The following is a 25,506-nucleotide window of genomic DNA, read 5'->3' on the forward strand; positions in this document are numbered from 1 at the left end:
GGATGGAGTAAAGTTGATTATGCAACTGAGTTCTTATCTGTTAAATTAAGCTAATTAAAAGAAAAGAAGTTGCAACAGAGATTTACAAAAGTTTAGCATTATCAGTCCAATAAGAAAAATGTTTGTTATAAACATGAAGCATAGCTTACTTTCCGATAGTCTTAGACATTAACTTTAGTTTACCAGGCAAAAGCAAGAAGCAGAATGCCAGTATTTTTAGAGGGCAAAAGCAAGAGAAAGGTGAAGAAAGATGCTATCATATGCTGATATTATGGTATCTGCTACCTGTTTTCCTGGGACTTAATATAATTCTCAGAAGTCAGATTTTTTAAGACTTATTTATTCATATAGGCTGTTGAGGTTCAGGCTTTACAATCTCTCTCTGAGGCATACCTTCTGCATAAATAAACTGATACGCAAAACACGTAAGTAGTCTTGATGTTCAAAGAAATTGTTAGAATGAGAACTCTGTAATTACACAGGCTTCGGGAAAGAAGAATTGGATGTGCAACAGATGTAAAAGAGAACTATTAGGATGATGAGAAGAAGAAAGAGTTAGTTATAGCAAGAACGACTATGTGTCTGTGTGGTATTTCACAGGCATATGTAAGCAAGCTCTCCTTGCAGCCTAGTATGATTGGAAACCTTGCAGCTATATTGATTAATCTGTTTATTACCCCAGAGTATGTATGTTCACACCAAGAACAAGCAGGGAAAACCCTCACGAGCCTACAAAATCTCTAAAAAATATGTTCTGGAGAAGCTTAGCCTTTTTTTGGTCCAACCACTTTGGCACAGTAAAATAAAGCCTGAGGAAGAGTTGACTTTTTATTGGATACAGCAAGGAGGGAAGTTTCAAAATAGTCTTCTGATAGAGCATCAGAGCGAAAAGTCTAAGATAAATTTCATCATTTTTCAAAGGAACTCAACGAGAAAGTAAATCCTTTGGTTTGGTTTGTGTTTTTTGTTTGTTTGGTTGGGGTTTGCATTTGTTTTCTTCAGAAGGTGATTTCACCAAACATCATAATATGGCTTTCTGGAATAAGTTAGAGTTTTATTTTCTATTTGTTTGTCTTGGACATACTAAGGTGATTTCTAAGTACAGTTCATCATGAGGTCCTGCAAAATTTCTTAATATGCATGGATGTGACCGCATCAAGTAGAATTCAAATAATAGGGTCTACTAGCTGCTTAAGCTGTCTCTTTTCAACCAATAAAGGAACTTAATTTCCCTGAGCAGATTAAAAAGACTCCTACTCTCTAAACCAACTGTCTCTGACAATGTATTTGAACGCATTGCATCTCTGCAGTAAACCTCATGCTTTAGAAAACCAAGTGCACAGCATTTACAGGCATGCATCTTGCTGAACATGCATGGTGTGATCTCTGTATGTACATTATGTTCAAGACCTCTGTGGAATACTAGTCACACATGGGATACACAGGTGTTCTTGCAACAACCTACTTGCTACTGGGAAAATACCAGTCAAGAGCTACCTACCACTGGAACAGATTGTATAGCTGGCATCCATCTTTCCAAAGCACTTCTTCATCCTGCACTGAATTAATTTCTTTGTTGACAAGGAATTTTGTTCTGAGCTCTTTCCATTCCCAAAGCCCCTCCTTTTAAGTAACTTGAAATGTGTCAGGCATATGTGGAAGCCAAGGGGAGATTTTGCTGTTACAGGAACAATTCATATGGCTTATGTTATACTTAGGAAGGCCCCGAGACTAGGTGTTTCATGTTAATCTATACATATGTCACTAGAAGAATATGCAAGTAGATTTTTAATAAACCTGAATTTAGCATTGTGGTGGGTTGACCCTGGCTAAGGCCCAAACTCCCATCCAACTACTCTCTCATTCCTCCTCCTCAACGGGACAGATGGAGAAAAATAGGATGAAAAAGCTCATGGGTTGAGATAAAGACAGGGAGATCACTTACCAATTACAGGCTTCACAAACAGACTTGACTTGGGGAAAATTAATATAATTTGTTGCCAGTTAAAATATGTTTGGGCAGTAAATTTTAGTTGTTTAAGTGTGGGTTTGAAACCGGGACTTCTGTGAAGCCAGAGAGAAGTAGGAGCACAGAAATACCCTTTTCTGAGCATGAGTGACTATAGAGAGGAGGGATTCTCTTCACAGAGGTCAGCATTTCTCTTCACTTCACAGTCATCTCTAGAACCATCAGCTGGTCTCTCCATCAAAGAAGAGCAGTCCAGCTCTGGTGACTATGATGCTTTCTTCACATTTTTGGAAGGAAGAGAGAGAGAGACTTATGGAAGAGATGGAAGGAATATTCCCATGGAAAGCATGCTGTGTGAGACTAGATAGCTGTTGCTGCAGAGGAAACAGGCATTGCAGTGAAAAGGGAGCCCTTCACCAAATAGGCTCTCATGTCTGTTTGAAAGAGCAGTCTGGCATTAGTGCTGAAATACTTTTGCATGGCAATTGTTATCAGCAAATAGCAGGGCATATCATCATAAAGAAGAGAGTTGCAGGTCTCAGTACGGAATGTTTATGACAATTAGGTATGACTTTGCATGTATATATGCTTTCCTACATGACAAAAGGACATGCACCACTCTCAAAATTGACGCCATACATTAATTTGCAGGGATACTGGGATTACAACTCCCAGACCTCACATGCAGTCTTTGGAAACAATTTCTGTAACTGAAACACAGTTCATTAGGATTACATGACAACACACTACTGTAGCATCAGTCTCAGCTCCCATGAGAGTTAATACTTATGCTTCCCTCCGTGCCAAAAAAAAAAATCACACACTTTCAATTCCTATTTCTCATTCCAGCACCCAGGCCACAGTTTTCCAGAACAACCTTGTGGCTGGCATGTCAGATGGAGATGGGGGAAGTTCCAGGCAGTCTTCAGTGTAAAATGGACACCATCTGTGTAGGAAAATCTGAAAATCTGAAATCCGAAGGCAGAAGCAGGATGGCCTGGCATGGGCAAGGGTCTCCACCACTGTTTGTCAGCCAGATTTCTACTAGAACATTTTGTTCACAGGAGGTCTAATATTCATCTACTCAATATAGGAGGTAAGGGTGCATTTCTACAGCAGCAGGCAGTCCAGATACTTGCACAGCCAGAGGAGCAGCTCCTAATCATCCAACAAGACTCAATAGCATGCCACGATGTCAATTGCCAGCAACATGACATACCTCAGGCACAGAGCAAACAAGAACGAAATTCTGCTGGCTGCTCTCAAAAGGGACTCTCTTTTGTCCAGGGGAGCACCTTCAGTTGCAGGGAATTCTCCATTTGCTCATGCTCAAAGCTAGCAAGAAAGACCTCTCAGAGAAATGCCAGTAACACAACATCTCTCTCACAGAATATGTAACCCAGCTTCTCTCCGCCCTTGCACACATTTATCTCATTTCTCTTCCATTCCTAGTCTTGGCAGCAGATTGCTGTAGATGTGTAACTCTCACTAGCTCTGTCCCATGGCATTGTCATGCCCACCAACATAAGGGACACCTGCCAGTACTTTGAAGGTCATTCTATCTATGCAGTCCTCCTGGGACATGGTCTGCAAAAGAATGAGTTGCCATCACACCTGCTCTGCAAGCTGTCATCTTGGGATGTCTGTGAAAAAGATGTGTGTGGAACAAGTGCGTTGCACTGCATGACTGCAGACACTGCACAGTGTAGACCTCCCTGATTTTTCTACACAAACATATCTAAAGGGGGCAGTCTGAGCTGTGACTGTCAGCCTTAGGACCCTGATGTGAAGAAATCACAGCATTACAAAATAAGCCCAGGAGTACTACCCAGAGGCCAAGGAACTTAAATTCAAATACCAGGGGGAGAATCTGCCCTGCCTGCAATGAGGGGGATTTGCATAGCAGTGGCAGAAGGGTCAATTTCTCCACTTTGTGCATCATATCTAAAAGGACCTACAGTAAGACTACAGGCTACACAAGAACTATGGAATACCACTGTACAACCTTGGGTAGTAAAAGCATGCAAGATGGAGAAGATGTTAGCATATTAAACTTTTGAGTAGTTTTAGGATCTCTGTTTTGGTGTAAGAAGGAGTTGGACTAAAAATACAAATAAATACCAGTATTTAAGCTTCTTCATAATAATCATATTTAGAATGAAAGATTGAGATGAACACTGAATTTGAACCATTTCTGAGGCAACTGTCATCTGTGGTTCAAAAATCTAGCTATCTTATTCCTGCACATTCATGCTTTTTTTTTTTTTGCTTTGTCTTTGAGAACTATGGTAAATACAGCAGACCTAAGTTATTGTAATTACTTAAATAAAAATGCTTGTAAAATTAAGCTTCTGGACATCTTCCACTTCCAAAACCTTTTTTGTCCCATCAGTACTGGAATACAACTATATTATCATTTAGCAAACAAATCAAAGCAAGCCTCATGAGCAGTTTCTAATAATTACTGATTTTTACAAGGCTGAGTTTTGATAGGTTCCACTTTGCCACTTTCTGATCATTGTAAAAAAATTAAGGATGGTTGCATGTATCCCTTTCTAGAGCTTGTCAATTCATCAACTGAATTAGATCTCTCTTCTCCCAGAAAATGAATATGTTACTTCATATATTCTCTGCTACTTACGGTTTAAGAATTTTGCAACTGTTAGTTGATGTAACTGTTGTGCAGTATAAAGAAATGTCATTTCATTTCATTGATCAGTATATACATTTGTTTCAACATAATAGCGTAACCTGTTTTTACCACTAGGAAATCTGTATGTATCTCCCTGGAATTCACATTTAAACAGCTTCTTACCAGGCTTTACATGTCAGACTTGAAGAAATTAACTCATTTCTTCATAACAACTACCATCTCAAAACATAAATTTTAATGGTGTCTTATTACTAAGATATGTGTTTTATAAAATGAAAAGGCACTGTTCTGACCTTGATAACAGAATTCACAGCAGTTTCAGGCATCTCTAATATTCCTGTGACTGATTATCCTCAAAATGCTTTTACTGAATGTTGCCCTGTTGTTATATCTGCTCCACTAGTACAGTAATCTATGATGAGAACCTCTTCCCCAATACAGCTTTTTTTTTTTCCTTTCTTTTATTGTCTCACAAGAGCAGCTATTCAAAGCAAGCTGATCTCTCCCTGCTCTCAAAATCATAAAAAACCTGTTGATAACAGACAGAAGTACATCAGCTCTGGATTGTCCAAGTGAGAAATCAGATCTTCCCTTGGTTTGCCTTTAAACAAATCTTAGGGCTTGCATGCTTCTTTAATAAAGAGCCACACAGATAACAGGTAGGGAAAGTAGGAGTCACACAGTCATGCTGTCTAAAGACTAATCCAAGCAAATCTTCTGCCCATACACTTTGCATCAATTCTCATTTAGAGTAGACAAACTATCTGATTAAATTGATAGAAGAGCAAATTGATCCCATGTGCTATCTCCTACATGTCTTTCTCTCCATATGGCTGGAATGGTATTTTAATTATGTATACATTAATTGATGTGTGCATGGGGTGGTATTTTTATGTGCAGTCTTATGCATAGTTGTGATTGTCTGAGAACCCTGATGGCACATGACTGAACCTGAAAACTAAAATGTTTTTTACAATGTAATAGTTGGTCTAGTACGCGGTATTATTTCATCCTGTACACTGTTTCCTGTATATAAGTGCAATTCTTTTTGAAAGGTGATGATATCTCCAGGCAGTGGATGTCAAGGTGCTTAATGGGTGTAAAAAGCCCTATGAAAACTAATTGCGTAGGTGTCACCATAATAGAGCTATACCTGCAAACATCAACAAAGCAAAAATAAATGAAAATTCTGAGTTGCAGATCTGACTGGGGATTTGGGGGAAGCAATGGAAATAGAGCCTGCTAGGTAACTAGGTGGAGAACTACCCTATCTTCCTTAACCACTTCCCAATAAGAAAAATCTATCTGCACTTAAATATCGTCAGTAATGCTAACACAGAAACTCCTGATGTTTGAATAATGTAGTGAACTTTGTTACATTTAAATCAAACTTTTAGCTTTGGTCTGTAATCCAATTTAATGAATTGATGCCTTTTTCACCATTTTTCAAACTGTCATCAATGGTCCACATTAGCATTCTGTTCAAGATCCTGAAATACTCTATGTTCATAAAATATCAAAATAATTTAGACATCATGAAAAGAAGCAGGATTAGAATAGACATTAGAAGTGGAGACTGATGAGTCCAGTGAAGGGAGATAATTATTTCAAACAAAAATCGGAAAAGAAAAGAGGACTTAAAAGCCACATTTTTTTGTTTTCAAAATATAATGGCTGTATATAACGAACAGTCATCATTTAAGTACAACATACTACAAATTAGTAAGCAACCACACTAAAAATATGTTCATGAAACCAAAAGCAGGATGCAGTTTAGCTAGTCCCCAGAAGAACTAAAATCTATGTAATTTCAGAAGGAAAATAAATCTTTCAAGAAGAACACTATCCAGAGAAGAAGTCAACCCCAAGAAAGTGAGAGTAGCTCTTCTATCAGGTAGCTTGATGATAATTATAGCAAAGATAAACATGAAGTGTTCATTTCAGTACCTGCCCGCAGAGGAATATGTACAAACAGTGAACTGTAGAAACAAATTTAAGGACAGTCATTGTCAACAAAACACACTTTGTATAGAAAGAAAAAACTACGACAGGAGAGAAAGGCCAAATTTTTCCTTTTCTGCATTAGTACTTATCTCCGTATATAGCTGTCCTCTGGCTGGTCCTCTGTCCTCAACCCATAAAGAGTTGAAAAGACAGTACAAGGATCTTTACTAAAGAAAATAAAGTTTTTCAAAATACATTATTTAGTATAGAGAACAAGGTAGGAATTTCTAGCTGAATTCATCTGCAACAGAAATTACCATCAGGCTTACTGCTTCCCCTGCTTAGTAGAGCTACCAGTAGTGGATTGTTTGTAGGGATAATTTTGCATTTATATGCTTTTACTATTTCTCTGTCTGCAGTCCTTTCCATATGAAATTCTGCATTGTCTGCTTTCTGCTCCTTTACTGCTGCTCTGCTCCATAATGTAATTAATTTTGCTCTTACACACTGGTGCTATCACTTAGAATCCAAGCTAGCTGCTCCTCAGAAGTCCCATCCTGTAATCTTTCTATAAATCTTATACTCACTTAAGAAGTTTTGGAACATTCCCTGTCTTACCTGCCAGATATTGTGCATTTAAGGATATGTTTCTTGAACGAGCAAACAATACGTTTCTCATTTATGTAAGTTACATAGCTAGAAAATTAATTACACAGATCATCATTTTTATCTATATGTTAAGTGAGGCATGATATGAGTTAAATTTCAGAACAAGTCCACAACATTTTAGGAATAAAAAGCCATTCTAACCACCTCATCTATCCTTAGACCACATGATTTGCGTGTCAGAGGGCAGCAAGATTGGTACTTCCCCAAAGAGACAATGGAGTGGAGAAACCCATCCTTGAGCTGGGGAAAATGAGTAAGAAGCAAGAAAGAAATCATTATGCTCTGATCCCCTGCACTGCCCATCACCTCGCTGAAGGGACTAGGAGGGACTGAGTGTGACGTGTGGTGAAGACAAGGGGAGGTGAGACCTGGAAGGGTGTAGGGGAACTGTTATACTGAATTTGAGCCAGCCGCTCTGGGGGTCTTACACGTGCGCAGCTTCACTGCTGCCTGGATGTGATGGCACAGAAAGGCAGCAGTCTTCCAGCTGTCAGGCTAGGGTGGACAGGATCCAGCTGGGTCGTGGAGCCCACCAGATTCAGCGACTCCTAACAGTTCGTTACTCAAAGAAAACTGAGAAAATGTTGTGCATTTCAAAGAAGAAACAGACAAAAAGAATTCTTTATTTTTAAAAGAGGCTTGAGTAAAACACCTTGGGGAAGGTAAACATGTTTCGAATCTGCAGGTGAAAGGATTGCCACAAGATAGATATAGTAGTACTAGGTGAAAAAAGAAACTTTTTTTTAATATATTTTTTCTGAACTTGGATTAAGGACTTGATAAGATCACAGTAACTGAATGGTTAAACCAGCAGAACACAGGGAACAGTATCTTGTGATGAACACAGTATGGCAGTTACCTGCTTAACCCAAACTTGCTGACTGAAATCGTGTGTGTATCTGTGCTCAATGAACCAGAATGAAACAAAATGTAGGCTTGAGTTAGTCATCACCACCCTGACAGAAGCAAAAGGCAGAGAAGGTGGTTTCTGAGTACAAAAATTTTAAACCATATTCTTCCTGCCAAAGCTGTTGGGACCCTCCTTCTTCACTGAAGGGATATCTTTTGAAAAAAACCTTTAGGCTAGCTCATAATTAGGTATAAAAAAAATCCCTATCTGCCATACTTGACACAACATACTTGATTCAACTACAGACTTTACCATGACAGAAAGAAGCAAAATCATATATTTAATTGAATTGTCTACTGCTACGCAATGGATGCTTATTCTTTTGTAGAACCGGTAGTCAAAAGTGACTTTTGGTGAGTCACTATTACCTCAGACACAATAACTGGCTTTGGAGGCTGCATCTCACAAGCAGCACTTGAGTTCAGAGGCATCCTGATATCCAGAAAGTTATCCCTTCTAGCAAGACTGTTTTCTATTTCATTATTCTCTGAGATGACAGCACATTTGGGAAAAAAAGATTATTTGCTTGTTTTGAACATTTATTTTCCATTAACATAGTCATGGCAATAGCTTTGCCAAAGCATTCTGCTTTGTTGAAGTGTAAGGGAAGCAGCTTCACCACTAGAGTCTGACCCATCGCTCCTCTATGTGCTTCCTCCACAGTTTGTGCCTTTAATGGGAAGAAGTATTAATACTCTACCTGTGACAGCAGCTCAGCAGACTGTCATGTTTAGAAGCAGATCTTGAAAGCAATTCATGCAAATTACATGCCAGCTTGTCGTCTTCAGTAGAAGAGTACATTAAGAGTAAGAAAGTGTTCAGCACTGACAAGTTAGGAGAGTAAATATGAAAAGTTCTTTACCTGTCAAGACAGAATGGAGAAGGAAGGTGACAAAAAGCAGCAGAAAGTAGTTTGATTCTCGTGAATTAGGTACAGCCAGCAGCAATGGTTAATAAGTAGAAACTTCAAAATTTCGTAGTGCAGAAAAGATGAAGAGGGCAGTCAATCTCAGAAATTAGTAGTACTAATGAGACTACAGAAACTGGAAGAAATATGATGCCATATTAAGAAAAGAAGTAGAGAGACAAATGAAATGGGATGGTGCGGAAAAAGTAGATCCTCTTATTACAATCTAAAAAGACTGCATTTAGCAGAGGGGCAGTGAATACTAAAAACCTGTTCATATTTTATAAGATTTTTCTTGTGTGCATTTTGCAAAAAACAAAATGTGGTTACCCATAAACTTGCATAGGCTGATCATGCTTAGATACTGTATAAACTTGTTAAACAGGGAACTACAGAAAAACCTCTCAGACCCTTTCTGTACTTTCTGAGAGGCAAAGAGAAAGCACCGAGATGTAGCCCTTGCCCCAGCTACAGTTGGAGGAAGAACGCATCCTGTCTAGAGGACTCCAGTGGTTGTGCTGCTTCTCTCCAAGAAAACTCTCTCTGGAATTAGGCTGTGTTGCTCAATTTATCATAGCCCAAAAGCTAAACCTAGGAGACTGTTTTGATAAAGATGATAAAAACTTCTTGTTCCATTTAAAACAGGTAATGAAACAAGAATAGATAACCGGGTCATTTCATGCAATAGTCTGTTTTCTCAGAAATCTTATCTCCAGAAAACCTCTTCTTGTCTAGATAAAAAGGATTGTGAGGAAGACCCTCTTGGTTCAAAACTGTACTTCTCTCCTATGTTTTTGGTTTATTTCTTTGTTCCTCATGACGACTTAGTGAAAAACCTCCTCTCATTCTGTCCTTATCCTCTTACAAAGGGAGAAGAAGAAAGCAGCGTATTGTTGTTCATTATCTTTTCTACTAAGTGTAAGTGGATATCTCAAACCTGTGAGGCACTGAGGCTTGTGAGGCACTTTTCATTAAATGGTTTGGTAGCCAGAGTCTAACTGGAGAATTGCATTCTCTCATGAAAATTTCCTCTTAGGCTTAGACAACTGTGTTCTGATATTGCTCATTGAGGGCTACCAAATTCCAAGCAAAAGAATTTTTATATTAGACTAAGCGATTTTTCTATTCAGTCTGCTCTACTATTATTTAGGTACTGCCATAGATGTGACTAGCACTGAAGGGATTCCTGGAAGGAATTTCTGTGACCCAAGCAGTTTGCAAATTATCAAATAGATTCTGTCTCTATTCCTATCAAAAACCTTTCAGATCAAGAGATAGGACATACTTAAGTAAAACCAACAAACTGGGGTGCAATCACTGACACTAAGGATGGAATAATCTGGTCTTAAATAAGAATACAGACAGTGAGCTGTACAGACATGCCCAATGGATATCACTCAAGAGATGATAAATTTAAGATTGTCCTATCCATGGGAAATTCCCCAGGTTGATTACTCTGATTAGAATTATGAGCACTGATATTGTGAATTCTCTGAGAATTCCTGGTTTAAAAAGAGAGGCTAATGGTATCCTGCCCTCCCTCATACCCTGAAAAAAGGAAGATGAAACAAAGCAATTAGAAAAACAGATAATAGAAATTTTCATTCCTTATCATCAAATAGACTTCTTCTCTTTTACATAAAAACATTATTTCCCTTGTCTCAGTAACCTCTCATCATCATAATAATAACATCCTTTTAGTGTCAAAATCAAAGTGACCATCATAAGAATTCTGTGCTAACAAGGGTGGCAAGAAATGCTATGAATCCTTTTAACTTGTCCAAATACATCATATCTAAGAAAAATAAATCAATAAAGAGAATCCAAGAAATAGTTTTAACTTATCTCCCTCTTTCTTCCCTCTGCAATATTCTTTTCTTTTTTTCGTTGTTTAATATATCCTTATTGCAAATAAGATGATGGAAGGATAGCTGCAGTTCATTTTTCAGTCCTAAAAATTGCTCTGTGGAAAACATTGGCAAACTGAATATTTTTCAGTTTATGCAAAAAGCTTAATTCTTCCAGTAGTTACTTTTCTAGCTATTTTTTAACACTACAATACAAATATAATATTTAAGCCATTCAAACTCTTTACAGGCTGATATCCATCAGGATTCAAATTATTACTCTTCCCTCCAATTAACTATGTCACAAACCTTAATATTTTCTTAAAGAAAAAATACAGGCCATGATAAAGGGTATGGCTTTATAAATTTACATGTGTGTGTGCATGCACATTAATTATGTGAAAAGTGTTTAAACATTAAAATCTCTAATGCAGCCTTTAGAAATGTTGCAATTGGGAATACATTCATATGAAGTAAACACATACATTTAAGTTGAAGTTTTTATTATTTAGGGTAGCTCAGTTTAAGAGTCAAAAAAATTAATCGAAAGTTAAGGACTCTACCTCAGAAAATAGAGAACAATCTTTTTTCCTTCACACTGAGATAATTTCATGCTCTATTAGCTAAAAGAACTTAGCCTCTGAGCTGGATGTTTCAGTGCTTTCTCCTATACTGGAGAGTTTTCACTTTACAGAAGACAGAATTCCTTATTCACCTGCCTGTACAGGTGGTTTGGTATCATCTGTATAATCATCCAACAAGACAATCTAGTCAATCCAACACTGACTACTTTTAGTACATTTTTCTCCTTTTTAAGAAGATTCTGAATGGAAGATATTTATCTATGTGAAAATGATGACACTGTGTACTCTTAACCTAACAGTGCATTTCCTTTAATGCACCATTCTTCATTATTTTAGTGGTCTGCCTCATTCATTTGAAGGGGTTTACCTTTATGCAGTTTAAAGCAGCCTTTACTTCTGCAAGAGATGCCACAGAATCAGGGAAGAACAAATGAGCTCAAAACCAAAAAAGACAATTTGGTCCAGCCTGGCAAATGATAAAGGGAGAATTTAAGTACTGAGTTTACAAACTACTCAAGATCAGAGAAAGATGGAACCTGGAAATTGTTACATCTGATTTTTATGCTTAAATGGCTCATTGTAATCTCTACCACTGTGTACTAAAATCAGATTACTCTGAAAAGCTAGAGATTTCAAAACTTCTTTTTTTACAGAGGATAAGGTTAAAACAGTTCCTTGATAGTTTGAACGTTTTTTCTAAATGAACTAGATACAGATAATTTAAAAAAAACCAACCCACATTCTATTTCTGAAATGTATGTTATTAATTGCAGACAATGAATTTACTTACAGAAAGTTTTCAAGGACATAGTACAGTTTTAAAAATGGTAGCGTTCACTTCATCATACTTAGAAATAGTTATTTTACATGAGTGAATATATCTCTGTCTTAATAATGAAATAGTATTAGAAATAATGAAATAGTATGAACACAAATCCTTCCAATCTGCCTGTATGTCTTTTAGTACTTGCAATTCTCAATTTCAGGTTCATTAAAAAAAAAAAAAAAATATGAGTGATGTTAAGACCAATTGAAGGGCAAGTTAATCTAGAGTGAGTTGTCCTAGTTTTGAAATATTCAAAGCTTGTTACTTTACTGTGATGACTTGTAAGGAAGAACTGATTTGGACATGAGTTGTAAACATTCCCTAGCAAACTAATACATTTTGTAGGCTAGGATTTCTGAATCTTAATAGCTTAGACAAATATTGCAGAGTTAATGGTGTTGAACTTTAAATATCTATGCATACAAATATATATAAATATAATTTGTGTATCATCATATATATATAAATTAATTGTGAGAGTGTAGAATGACAACAAAAATTGACAGCTGAGCAGAAGGCAGGAGTAGAAATAAGGCAAAGTCTGTCTACATGCATCTTACACTTCAGAAATAGAGAGGCAAAAATGTATTCCATGGAAACTACTAAGGGATTTTATAATCTACTGAGCTTTTTTAAAGTACTGAACTCTCTGTCCAACTACAACATTGCTGCTTCTGTGCCAGTTAGCTAACAGATGAGTAGGAGGAAAAATTTGTGATCCTTTTTTTTCACACTCCAGCAATAGCATGTGTAAGATACTCATTTTGCTGTGCTTACCAGTCTCACACAACTTTCTTCTGTCTAGCATGCTCAGGTGAAGATACAACAGAAAACTCTATGTTTGACTTTGATTTTGAGCTACCTTTTCCTAAATTTTGAATGGTACTGTAACAGACTTTGTGTTGCCTCCTGTAAATGGAGCTTTCATTTTATTTTCAGTTTATTTGGACTGGATATCAGCATCAACAATGCCATTTTGAAGCTGTTACAAAGTTGGGGAGAAAATAAATATAAAATACGTTTTCTTCCTTCTTGAAGCCGAGTTTTGAATATTGAAAGAAATACCATCTATCAGAGAAAAAAAAAATCAATGTGTAAAATCCTCTCTTTCAACAGCAGTCTTCTCCAGAGCTATGAGAGTTTCCAAGGGAGGTGCTCCTCTTTGCCAAATGACAGATGCTCTGACTCAGGCTGAAGGTGAAATGCAAATCTCCCAGAGAGCCTAAACCACCCTTGTGCTTGAGCAAAATTTAAAGGTAAATTCTTCAGAGAAAAAACAAAACAAAACAAAAAACAAACCCCAAACCCCACCTTTTCTTAAAGGTTCATTGATATATAGCTACCCCAAAAAACTCAAACCCATAAGAAATTGGTGTACTTAACAACTACTTTCCCAAATGTAATAGGGTTTGTAGTCAAGCTTCTATAAAAACATTTATATCTGACCATCATACTAGCCCTCAGGCTTAGCATCAGAAACATTGCTCTATCAGAGTAATTTGGCCCATTTTATCTGCAGCTCTTAAAACAGTCTTGGTTTTTGGGTGGATCTTAACATCTGCAGTTATTCACTACTATGAATATACATTTCAGTCTAGCTGTGTGCTATTCCTGCCTGGAAAGGTAAATGGCAAAAACTGTGCACTGACCAACCACAAGCATTTAGCAAACTGATACATAACAGTGAGGAAACAGTGAGGAATGTAGCATAAATATTCCTGTGTGCTGTTTGCACTAATTCAAAAGCTCTGTTTATATGCTTCTTGTAAATTCCTCATATTAATTCCTACCCAGCATAATATAAATCCTGGATAACAACTCAAGTCTGTGACTAACACACATCAAATAAGATGCACACGATCATAAATTATCTTCTTGTTCATTTGCCTTGTAAAGTTTAAACTATCACATTTCTATCTTACACTTACAGTGAAAAAGAGTAAAAAATGTATTGAATATTAAGATTTTTTGATAAGGAAACCAAACCAAACCAAACCAAAATATTTCAATAACACTCTTTAAAACTTTCCATCCTCAAGAGTTACAGTTGGAAAAGAACAAGTGCAGGAAAGGTCAACAAGGACCAACAGAGGTCCATAATGTCTTTCTGTGACCAGCTACTAAAGGAACAAGGGCTCTTACCAAGTAAAAAGATGACAAAGGAAATGCAATTGATTATAAAATCATCAGGGGCAGGACAATAATCTAAAGAGCAGATGATTACTGATTGTCTCTCACAGTATGAAAAAAAAGAGGTCATCAAGACAAACTAACAGGAGACAAGTTGAAAATAAAAGGTGTACTTCTTCATTCAATATGTAACTAGATAGTACCACAGATGTAGATGATGACAAAAATGTACATGCATTCAGAAAACAAGAAAATTAATGGTGAAAAAACCCCCACTATCTTGGCCTATTAAATACAAAGAGATGACATCTGATTCATGAAGTACCTTATTCACAACTTGCTGAAACTGGGAGATGAAAAAAAGGGAAGTATCGCTACATTCATGTCTCATGTACTTTCATTGTTAGTCTGAATCAGTGTGGGCATACTATTTATTTTCCTGGTATAGAGCATGTCCTGCCATGTTTCTGTTCAAAGATGTCAAAAAATAGTAGTACATAGCACCTTATATCCTGTGTACACAATCCTCCAGAATCAGGTGACTGCAACACACACTGCCTGAGGCTGTTTTCAAAGTTGTTTTATCATTTCAGGTGCAATTCTATACTGTCCCGATTAGGTAGACATGCAATTTTCACAAACTCTTTCAAGATACACTTGTGGATCTCAGTTTTGACATAAAGACATAAAAAATACAAAATAATAATTGAATTGTTGCTCATTTTACTTTGCATGTATAAAACAGCATCAGACTTAAGTGAAAGATAAAATATTTTTAATTGAGGAGTCAGTATCTGCAAGGAGTCTGAAGTTATTTACTGAAAATAAACTCATTGGGGATTTTAAATCACAATCATTCAGCAGAGTCAGACATACACAGTCCTAAAGGAAAAAATGTGTCTTTTTATCCCAAGCAGTTGAACAAACCTAATTCTCTAACACAAGAATTTAGTACCAGCACTTTTTTTTACATAAAAACTAAAATCGCTTCAACAATGGTGTGAATTCACTAACTCATAAGATTACTAAACATGGAAAAGTCTTGCAACTGAATACAGGATTTTTACTTTTGAGTTTTGCAAATCATTTGACCTTTACAGTCATGAGCACTCAGTCATGGGAGAAAAAAGAAAAATAATGTATTCTGAATGGTTTTGCTATGCTCCATCAGGGATTCCTGAAATGCACCTCATGGTATTAATTTATTTTTCATTTTTTTGTTTGTCATAAGCTTATGATCTGCAGCTAACACGAGCAAGTTAAAAGAAATAGAATCAGACAATGACAATAAGAGTTGCCATCTCTCACAAGATAGATACACACCTTTATAGGTAACACTGTGACTTTCATTCAAAAGCTATAACAATTCAAATATAATGAAATGCTTTAACAGCATGATGGCATTTTCAGTTTCCAATCTGACAAAGCTACAGTCCAGGACGTTCCAAGGTTTCAATATTACTGAAAGCACTTCACAGTTTAAAATACTTTCAAAAGCTTTCTACAGAGACATCGGCTAGATGTGAAGCAGTGAACTGTTAAAGAGGTGGGAAAAGAAATATGCAAAATGATTTGGAAGGTAAATTTTCTTCCCTGAGTGTACCCATGGCTGTTTAAGAACAGCACAGGTATTAGCAGCTGCCTACTCATTCTTGCACCAGGGAATTCTTCTGCTCCAAATGGTATTACAGTACAGGGGAGGATAATTTTCCATTGGAAAAGTAAAAATTTGGAGAAGCAGAAAAATAAAATGAAATAGAATCGGTTTATAACACCCCAAATTGTGCAGTTTCCATTTACCATATGTGAATGACAAGGAGAAGAGACAAGTACAAAGTAGGCAGGAATAAGTGAGATGACTGATTACATAGCAATAGGGAACCTGTGAATTCTGTCACAGTCTATTTTCAAATTAAGGCCATGTTCTCTCTCCTTTTTTTACTGTCAAAAAAATGTTGAATTTCAGTTAAATGTATTACTAAAATGTATTTCTAACCCTTTATATGTTGTTCAATAATATGAAGTAAAGGCAAATTAAATGACAATTAATGCAGATGAATTCTCTTACTTCCTTCACAGTACCACAGTCATTTAATGGCTATGCCAATAAACGCACTGTAAGCAATCTCACCTTCCTGCTTTTTGCTAGTGAGTTTAGTATCCTGAAAAAGCACTTGTCTCCAGTAGTTCAAACTAAAATAGAATACTGCAAAATACAACAGAATTAAAAGATACCACCATCTCATTCAGTATTCACTATCACAGGGAAACAATAGAAAATTATTGCCATTTCTGAGTCCAAAGAGGATAATGACTAGTTCAAATGATCTTTTAAAAAATGATGGGCAATCTGTAATGCTGTAAAGCAATGGGACAACATTTTATAACAGAAGGGCCTTTAATACAAGGTGGCAATCTGTTTTCAAGAAGGGTAGACACTGCTTCCATCTATTTGTCTTGTACTTCAAGAGTATGTAGCGAAAGCACAAATGTGTCCCAAGACCAGCAATATAACACTCAAGGCTCATTTGAACATTTAACTAGCTTTTTGGGTCAGTTTATAGGAGTCATATGAATGACAGATTTTTGGTGTTCCACAACAGTGGATTGTCAAAAGCTATTTCTTGTCACTTTAAAGCATCCTGCCTTTTTATTTCCTCACTCAGATGAGCAGCTGATGACCCAGCACCAGTGTTCCAGAGACTGTTTGCCTGCCTCTTCACTTCTTGTGCAGAACAGAAACCCCCACAGATGTACAGGGTCCATATGAAAGAATTCCAAAGCAGAGTGTTGCTGCTTTACAACCAGTTTTCAGAAAACAGCACACAATAGGCTTGTAAACCACTACCAATTTATCTGCCATTCATGCCACATGACACTGGTCAGCAGTTTTATTAGGAATGCACTGCTGTAGGGTTATGCATGCAGTGAGAAATCTCTTGCTTGACCATTTAGCATATCTGATTTGTGCTGCAGGAGAGGCACTGGCAGGTGGTACTGGTGAGACTAACTGTACTAAATCATTTTTTTCTGTTAGCTAATTCAAGCATGCAACAACTGCAGTTCACTAACAAATCAAGCAGCACAGAGCTAGAATAAGTTGATTTGTATGTTTCAAAACTTGGGTATTACAAACAAAATGTAAGCATAGTTGGAAAATCAAATTTGTACTGGAAATAAAATTTACAATACAGGAATCTGGAGTATATATCATACTCTATTCCTATCCAATATTAATAGGGCATAGGAGACAGAAAAATGAAATTAGTATAAGCTGGTAGAGCTCTTAAGAACTTGATATTTGAGTAGGTAGCATCTAGATCTGCTCTGACTGCCTTTCTGACTTCTAAGAAGAGAAGGCGCATTCAGTCTTTAACGCCCATGAGTCTCCAGACTGCCAGCAGGGTACAATGCCTCATGACTTATCTAGCTCCAGTGGCAGCACAAAGCTTTAAGAGATGGTCCCATGAGCTCACACTCTGGTCTTGTAAAGCTGGCCAAGCTCTCTTTAAGGAAGAACATGCCATGGAACGTTCTTGGAATGTTTCAACATTCCAAGACAAATATTCCATGAACATTCATGGAATGTTTATCTATACAAAGGCAGGGTGACAAGACATGTAAGATTTCCATATTTGGTAATTGTCCTCTTTTTGGTGTTCTGTGATCCTGATGAAGGGTCTCAGCTCAAGTGATTTGGGGGTCCACTAAAACCTTCAGCTTATCAGTGCTGGACAGTACAGTGCTCTCTCTAGTACCTCTCTGTCCACAGACTTTCCATAAATTGGTCTTGTTAGCAAAAGAGGACAAGTACTATTTGATAGCTACAACCAGGAGGTACATATGTGCTGACTGCTCCCTCTCAACTCTAGGAGATGGCAAGCAGCTACTGTCTCTTTTTGGGCAGCAGAACAAAAAAATTGGCTTGCACAGGCCATATGAGCTCTCACACTTTACAGGTCTAGTCTGCATCCTTGATATTTTATTTCCTTCAACCTTCAAAAACTGAAAAGATGTTTTATAATTGCCCCATCACCCATTAATCCTAGAAGGGAGCTAAAAAAGCATTATTTCTGTGAATCTGGTAGTAAGAACATGGGATGAATGGAACATATCCTCAGATCTGAATTCAGAAAATGTTTGTTATATGCTGTAATAGAATATGTCAGTTCTGATCTGGATTCATGTAGATACTATGTATTTACAAATCTGAGCTTAGACCAAGAGAAATGAGGTGAACCTCAGTCAACCTCTCTCTGCTATTACATTTAAAAGCAAAATGGAATACATAATGTTAAATTAGGCATATCTGCTAAAAATGATACAAATTTTCAGAGGCAAAGTGCTGCAATACACCATTCAAACAATGGGTTCCAGAGCTAAATGCAAGCAAACAACAACCAAACTTAAGCTGAAAGCAAACTGATTTATCCTGAGAAGTACTTTTTTTCAGAGCACTTGCCATTCCTTTCATTGCGTTACTAGATGAAATTTTATGTAAGGTTTCTATCTGATGTCAAATGTAATAAAATTAGAATCTGAAGGACCTAGAGTATTTGGCCAGATATCACAGCATTATTTTGACCATTGTCAAGTTGAGGTGATTTGTTGATTATTTTACTGATATTGCAAAGTGCTGAAAACTTTTTAATGCAAATGACAGTGTTATGAATGCTTTTGTAGGTGTTATGAAAGTTTCTGTAGAGAAGTTGTCTTTCACAAAGATTTCTAATAATGATGCCAGAACTTGGTAGTTCAGCCCATTCACTGCACAAGTTTTATGAGAACATTATGTAAGAACTGACAAGGTTTGTTTTAGTCCTCACACACTTGACAAATCCAAATTCTCCCCTTTGTCTCTACTGTACACGAACTAGGCATTTATTTAAAAGTAAGTAGATAAGCCATTTATCTCCTCTCTTAGGAAGGCTCTTGGGGAATGAAAAATTTCCAGATAGAACATTTAGATGGGGACTTATAAACAGAGAATTCACACAAACAGAAAGCCTGGGAAAAGAGAAAAGAAATTTTCAGCAGTTCCTGGTGAAGGAACCTGCCTGGAAGAGACAAATTAAGTCATGCCTGCTTAAAAAGTCAGTCCCCAAAGACTGCCAAAAGAAAGGAGAACTAGACTCCACCCCACATGGATCCCATATGCCATTTACCTTGTAACCATGCTATATATACCTATAAACATTTAACAAGGAGCACCTTGAGCAACTACAAGTTCAGATGCACTTGTTTACTTATACCTTCCTGACACTTGAAGAATGCAAGTGTAGACAAGGAATGCGGAGATGGAATTATAAAAATAAACTAAAGGATAGACTGTGGAACTATAAGTAAAAGGTAGACATTGAATTAAAATTCTCAGCTTCACAAGCAAGTACTAGAAGAAAGTTTAGCTATCACACAAAGGATCATAACTTACACTCAGCATAGATTCTAATATAAGTAACCGAGCATTTCAACATATCAAGGAGTAAGCTAACAAGACCGAGTCAGTAAGCTGTGGAAGAGTGCTGTTTCTGTTCATTTGAGTCCGTTCCTTTCTATTTTCAAGGAAATATTTGAAAAGATCTATTAGCTCCTCTCATCTTAGGTTCAGCATTGTTTTCCCATGTTTAAGGAGGTCAGTTAGGGCCAGCAGCACATCAGTCTGAAAGTTATTTTAAGATTTAAGGAGAAAAATTCCACCAGATGGTGAAGCTGAGATGGGTTTAGTGAGCAAACAACTCAAGCACAGAACAATTAAATATTTCTTTTGAAAATATCAGACTAGTTAGGCACTTGGAAAACAACCAGTATGACAATATGCTTAGTGTGATCCAGGGACTGAAAGAGAGATGAGGCACTTGTGCATTTCAAAAGTCATTTTTGGGTGCATTATAGGAAAAGCACTATCTGTGGCACAATAAGTCATTTTTTAAACATTTATTAAACAGGCACTGAAGTCATCCACTTTATCTTGTATTTGTTGTGATGGCACTATGTGCCACTAGGCACTTCGGGTGTGCTTCCCAGTACCAAAGCCAAATTTAGTGTCAGTGTAGTTACATTATATAACATTCTTGAGGCAGGAAGAGTTTTGTTTCTCTCATTTTCCAGATCTTTTTTGTGTAATCATGGGACTACAAGTCAACCGTATGGTAAGGAAAAGTATTTGTCAAAAGCACAGAATTTTTGGCATAAAGGCAAGGATAATTATGGAATGGCTATCATGAGGGGGCTGACTGTTCTGAATACACTTCTGTACTACTGAAAAGTATTTGATAAGTGCCTTTCACTTTAATAAACTATTTTATTCTGCTTGCTTTTCCTAAAGTGAAATATACACTGCTAAAGACTGTTTTTGAATCCTGCTGTTTGTTCCAAGTCTGGTGAAAATTTTAGCTTTATACTTCTAATTTTACAGGCTGAGACATTTGGATTCCCTAGTTTTTAAATGTATACTTCAATCATCAGAGACCAAAAAATCTATTATTAGTACAGGTCTTCCATATTACCCAGCAGAAAGCAACTACTGAAGTCTCACTGAGCTTTTTCTACCTTATTATTTTGGAATAGCATTTCAGAGAACTCTGTTCTATTGCAGTAGTCCTGAAAATTTTACTAAGCTTTGTTAAATGAAGGATAGTAACTTCTGTTTACCCTGGAGATATAACTGAAAGTTTAAAATAATTAACATATAATAGGAAATTTAAATTTTATACATAATAGTCATTCATATAAATACTCTGCAGTTTTTCAAAAAAATCCCTAAAAATATTTAAGTAACAGTGTTCTCAGTCACTACTAATCATGTTAGCTAGAACCAGAACAGATATGGGGAAGGAGGGAAAGGAAATAATGAACAATTTGGGGACTCTTTATGATATTCTAGATGCAATTGGCTTCATAGGTGTCCCATTTTTTTCCATGTTAAGAAGTGGGCTTTTTTTTCTGAACATAGCATTCATGAATGCTAGATTTTTAAGCATAGCCAACTGGTTTTCCCAGAACAGATTTTTCAAAAAGTAAAGTCTCTTTAAGGTCAGAATATTTTAATAATTAATCTTATTTCACTCACTTCTTTCTCCCCTGCTCTTTATTACCATATTAAGAACTAAACATTACCCGAATGTAAAGGAGAAAGAAAGACTTTTATTCACTACATCAAGGAACAAAAATTAGAATTCAGCTCTCTAAGACTGAAAAATTTGAAATTGACAACATTAAAAAAAAGTGTTTTTAAAATTCTGGTAATTGGGAGCCAAAAGCTAAGTATGAATTCACAGGAATTCATTTAATGAAATATTTTGTAATAAATGAACAAAATTTTAAACCAAATACCATGATACAAGACCTGAAGTGTCCTGAATTTAATGCCCAGAGCATGGCCCAGTTAAATTAATACAATTACCTGAAATTATATCAGCCTCTTGAGTCACAGTGGATTTTTGTCTAAAGCTTTCACATTACATTTGCAGTTCTCCAGTTCAGACGTATTGAACACACTGCAGTGGCTTTACCAGAAATTTCTGACCTTTTAGATTATGCATGAATCGTAAGAGCGTGAAAATACAAAAAACCCCCAAACCAACAACAGGATCTTCTTCTGAACCTTAATTGATGCTATGATGCAATTCATATGAATCAACACATCCAACCCCTCTTACAGGAACACAGATTCTAATAGTATTGCAACTATATTTAATAGGAAGAGATTGAACATGTAATGTCCCCTCTGAATTGGTATTAACATAATTGTAACTAGGACTTTCTAACGTTGCTCAAGTAGTTTCCATAGTGACTGAGTTTACACTGGAATGTAAAACATCCTCTGCATCTGTGTTATTTCTGCTTTGCAGTTTATTATTTAAGAGCTCTAGGTAGAATGTGAATAGCGCTGAAGTTGTAGCACAGGTATAGACTTACTACTACTGGGGATAACATTTATTTAAAAGTTCTTTTTAGATATTCTCAATATCAAATCTTATCTGAATTGAGTTACCTTTGAAAAAGTGAACTTTAGAGTTCCCCATAGTTTTGCACTCCAGCTCGACAGGGATGCTCTTTTTGCTACAGTGTCACTGCTCTGCCTACAGGGTCCAGTCATTTCTTGCTGGCCAAGCCTTAGTGTTGTATTCAATGATTCTCCTTCTGAAACTTGCTCATTCCTTAAACATCACTGAAAACTATTTCTGTCTTGCCTTATTACCCACACAGAACAGATATACAGTTCTGTGCTTAGTTCTCCACTTTTTCCTCAGGTGTCTTTTGGATAGATCCTCTTGCGTCATTGTATTGCATGGTTCCTCCTTCACTGCTCACTTTTACATACCTGTCAAATTCAAAGCAGATCCTTTCAGATGTTGTTTCTGAGCGAATAACTCTCAAGAGACTTTGCTACGCATAATTAGCTTCCCTATCAATACCTTAACTTATTTTCGGACATTTTTTATATAAGCCACTCCTTGAATGACTTAGCAAATGTAAACCTAACAAAACTAAAGATTAGACTCTTCCTGTAACCCCAATACATAAACTTCTCTTTTTTTCTTTCCTTTTATTTCCTAGTAAAATAACCCTGTAACCTATACTTTATTATTCTTCAGTCTTTTTTTTGTAGGAACAGAGGAAGATGGGGCCTTCCCATTATGGGTACCAACTCCTCCATATCATTCAAGCAGAGCCATAAAAGTTCATTTACTAGTCTATTCCTGTCACTGTCTTGATTGAAGATTGCTTCTACATTCACTTCAGCTAGATCACACAGAGGTACTTTCCCATCCCTTTGTTAGATTTTTTCTTTAACAGTTGTGGTACTAAGTTGGTCAGTATATTTCAGATATAGTGAGTTTCTGAAAATTCAAAAAATTTTAGATACAATGAGAATTTGATTCAGCAATGGTTTAACTTTGTGCTTAAAAATTAAGAATGTGTTGTTCTAAATGAAAAGACCTTTATACTGTGATAGCCTGACTACAGTTAATAAGTGTGGACAACACTCTATCTCAATCAAAATAACAATCACCTTAAATTGTTGCCTAGTCATAAAGCTATGCTTCCATTCATATGAAGCTTAGCTGATACATGAAATTTGTGTCCCCAAAGCATACTAATAGATTTTAATATCCAAAATATGTCACATAGGTTCCTATTGTCCCAAAGTTGCTGTAGAAACAGAACATTCTTAAACGCAGTTTAACAGGTCCCTTGTTAGACTGTTAGACATTTGCCAATGTTAATATCCTGCACACATGGAAAAGATACTAATTAGGGGAGGATGTACCAAGTAAGATAATTCAGATGCATTGCATAAGACGTGTTCCAAGACAAATATTGTTTAACATAAGGTTCCAGATCAAACATGAATGAAATTAAACTGTGAAAACAACTGCTATCTTTAGTTTTCTACTTTCACTGAAGACAGATATTCCTCTTCTATTATCTCTCAGACTTAGTTCCCATAACATTTCCCTTCGTATAGTCAATGTACTTGTCAACAAAGTACAAAAAAGCCCCAAATAACTCATGCAATGGGTAAAAATAAAAAGGGAAATGGGGTAGTTGAAGAAACCAAAAAACAGAGTGCTCCCAGCTCACCTTTTTTACATTGGCTCCATTGAACTATTTTTATTCTTTTTTTTTTTATTATTCTGAATACTAAGTATGTCTTTTGCTTTAGAACAGAGCAAAAAGGTTTAAAAAAAGAAAAAGGAAATTGGCAAAGTAGCTTTCTTTGCCTCTGATCTACATTCTCGTTCTCAGACATTATTCTTTGTAATGGTTTTCCTTCACTATTCTTTACCAGTTTTGTGTTACCAACCTGTACCTTTTCTAGTCTCTAAACTTTTCCTATCCTGTCCAGCCTCTTTATATATTCTATAGACTGTTTAATTCTGCCTATCTCTATCTTCTAAGCATATTATTTCTGCAGTCTAGCTTGTATGTAGAGGCCTACTCTGGAAAGTCTAGGTTTATGAATAAGACAGGATATTTCTGTTTATTTTCTGGCTCTCTAGACAACATTTCCCAGCAGAGTACTTCCCTTCTCAAGTATTAGAATTATTCTCACAATATACATAGAAGATTTTTTTCTAAAACTTGTTCCCACTAAACAGTTTAAACACTGTCTTTAGTTATACAAAGAAACTAGCAGAGAACCAGGTTGAAAAGACAGTCCTAATATTCAGGCTATGACTGATCTTCTGTGGTGTCAGATAGAACTATGGAACTGTGATGTCAGAGGGAAGAGCTAGCCGAAGGACATTTTTCTTCAAAAGTATCTCTGTCAATTCAGATAGGATAGGTCTTTTGCTTCTTCCCTCTGTTAGTCATCTACAACCTTTTGAAGTATAGGAAAGGACATTTACATCTGTTTATTGTTCTAATCATGAACATGTGTGGATGTTAAAAGGTAATTAAGTACTCACATCTCTAATCCTGCACCTCTCCACTGGGACTGGTGATTTCTTCTCTGGCAGCACAATCAATTTTATTCAGTAAAAAGAAGAAATATTGAAAAGTATGAAGGAGACAGGGAAGTAAAATGCATAAATACTTTGTTGTCATGATAAAATGCCTAGGCATTCTCAGTTTAAGCACCACATATTTATAAAAGCACTTTTCTGCTCAAAATTCTTCATGTATTCTGGCACAGCCCAGAAAAGGCTGCCTATTGTCTGTTCAGCTGGTTCATAATGCCCCGAGTTGAACTAATGACTGTATAATACTGTGACTAAATCAGCATTTCTCAAACGTGTTTGATGAGAAGGAAACTCCCTTATATTTTCTTCTGCAATTAAGCAGAAGTTAATAGCATCTACATTCTCTGATGCAATCCTTTCCAAGCAGGAAAGATAATGCTTTTCCAGGTTCCATTTGTGAAATACATTTAATTTTCTTTAGCTATACAATGTCCTTTGAAAATGAGCTGTTCCTAATCTCAAAATATTTTGCTGGATTAGAATCTACCATCATGAGAAGTAGTTAGGGTAGTTAGGGTTGTATGTTCTCCTAGTTCAAAAATGGTTTAAGAAGATAAGCTTTCAAGTTAACTCATAATCTACCAAACCCCAACTC

The sequence above is a fragment of the Mycteria americana genome, chromosome 2, assembly GCF_035582795.1.
Source record: "Mycteria americana isolate JAX WOST 10 ecotype Jacksonville Zoo and Gardens chromosome 2, USCA_MyAme_1.0, whole genome shotgun sequence".
NCBI classification, from domain to species: domain Eukaryota; kingdom Metazoa; phylum Chordata; class Aves; order Ciconiiformes; family Ciconiidae; genus Mycteria; species Mycteria americana.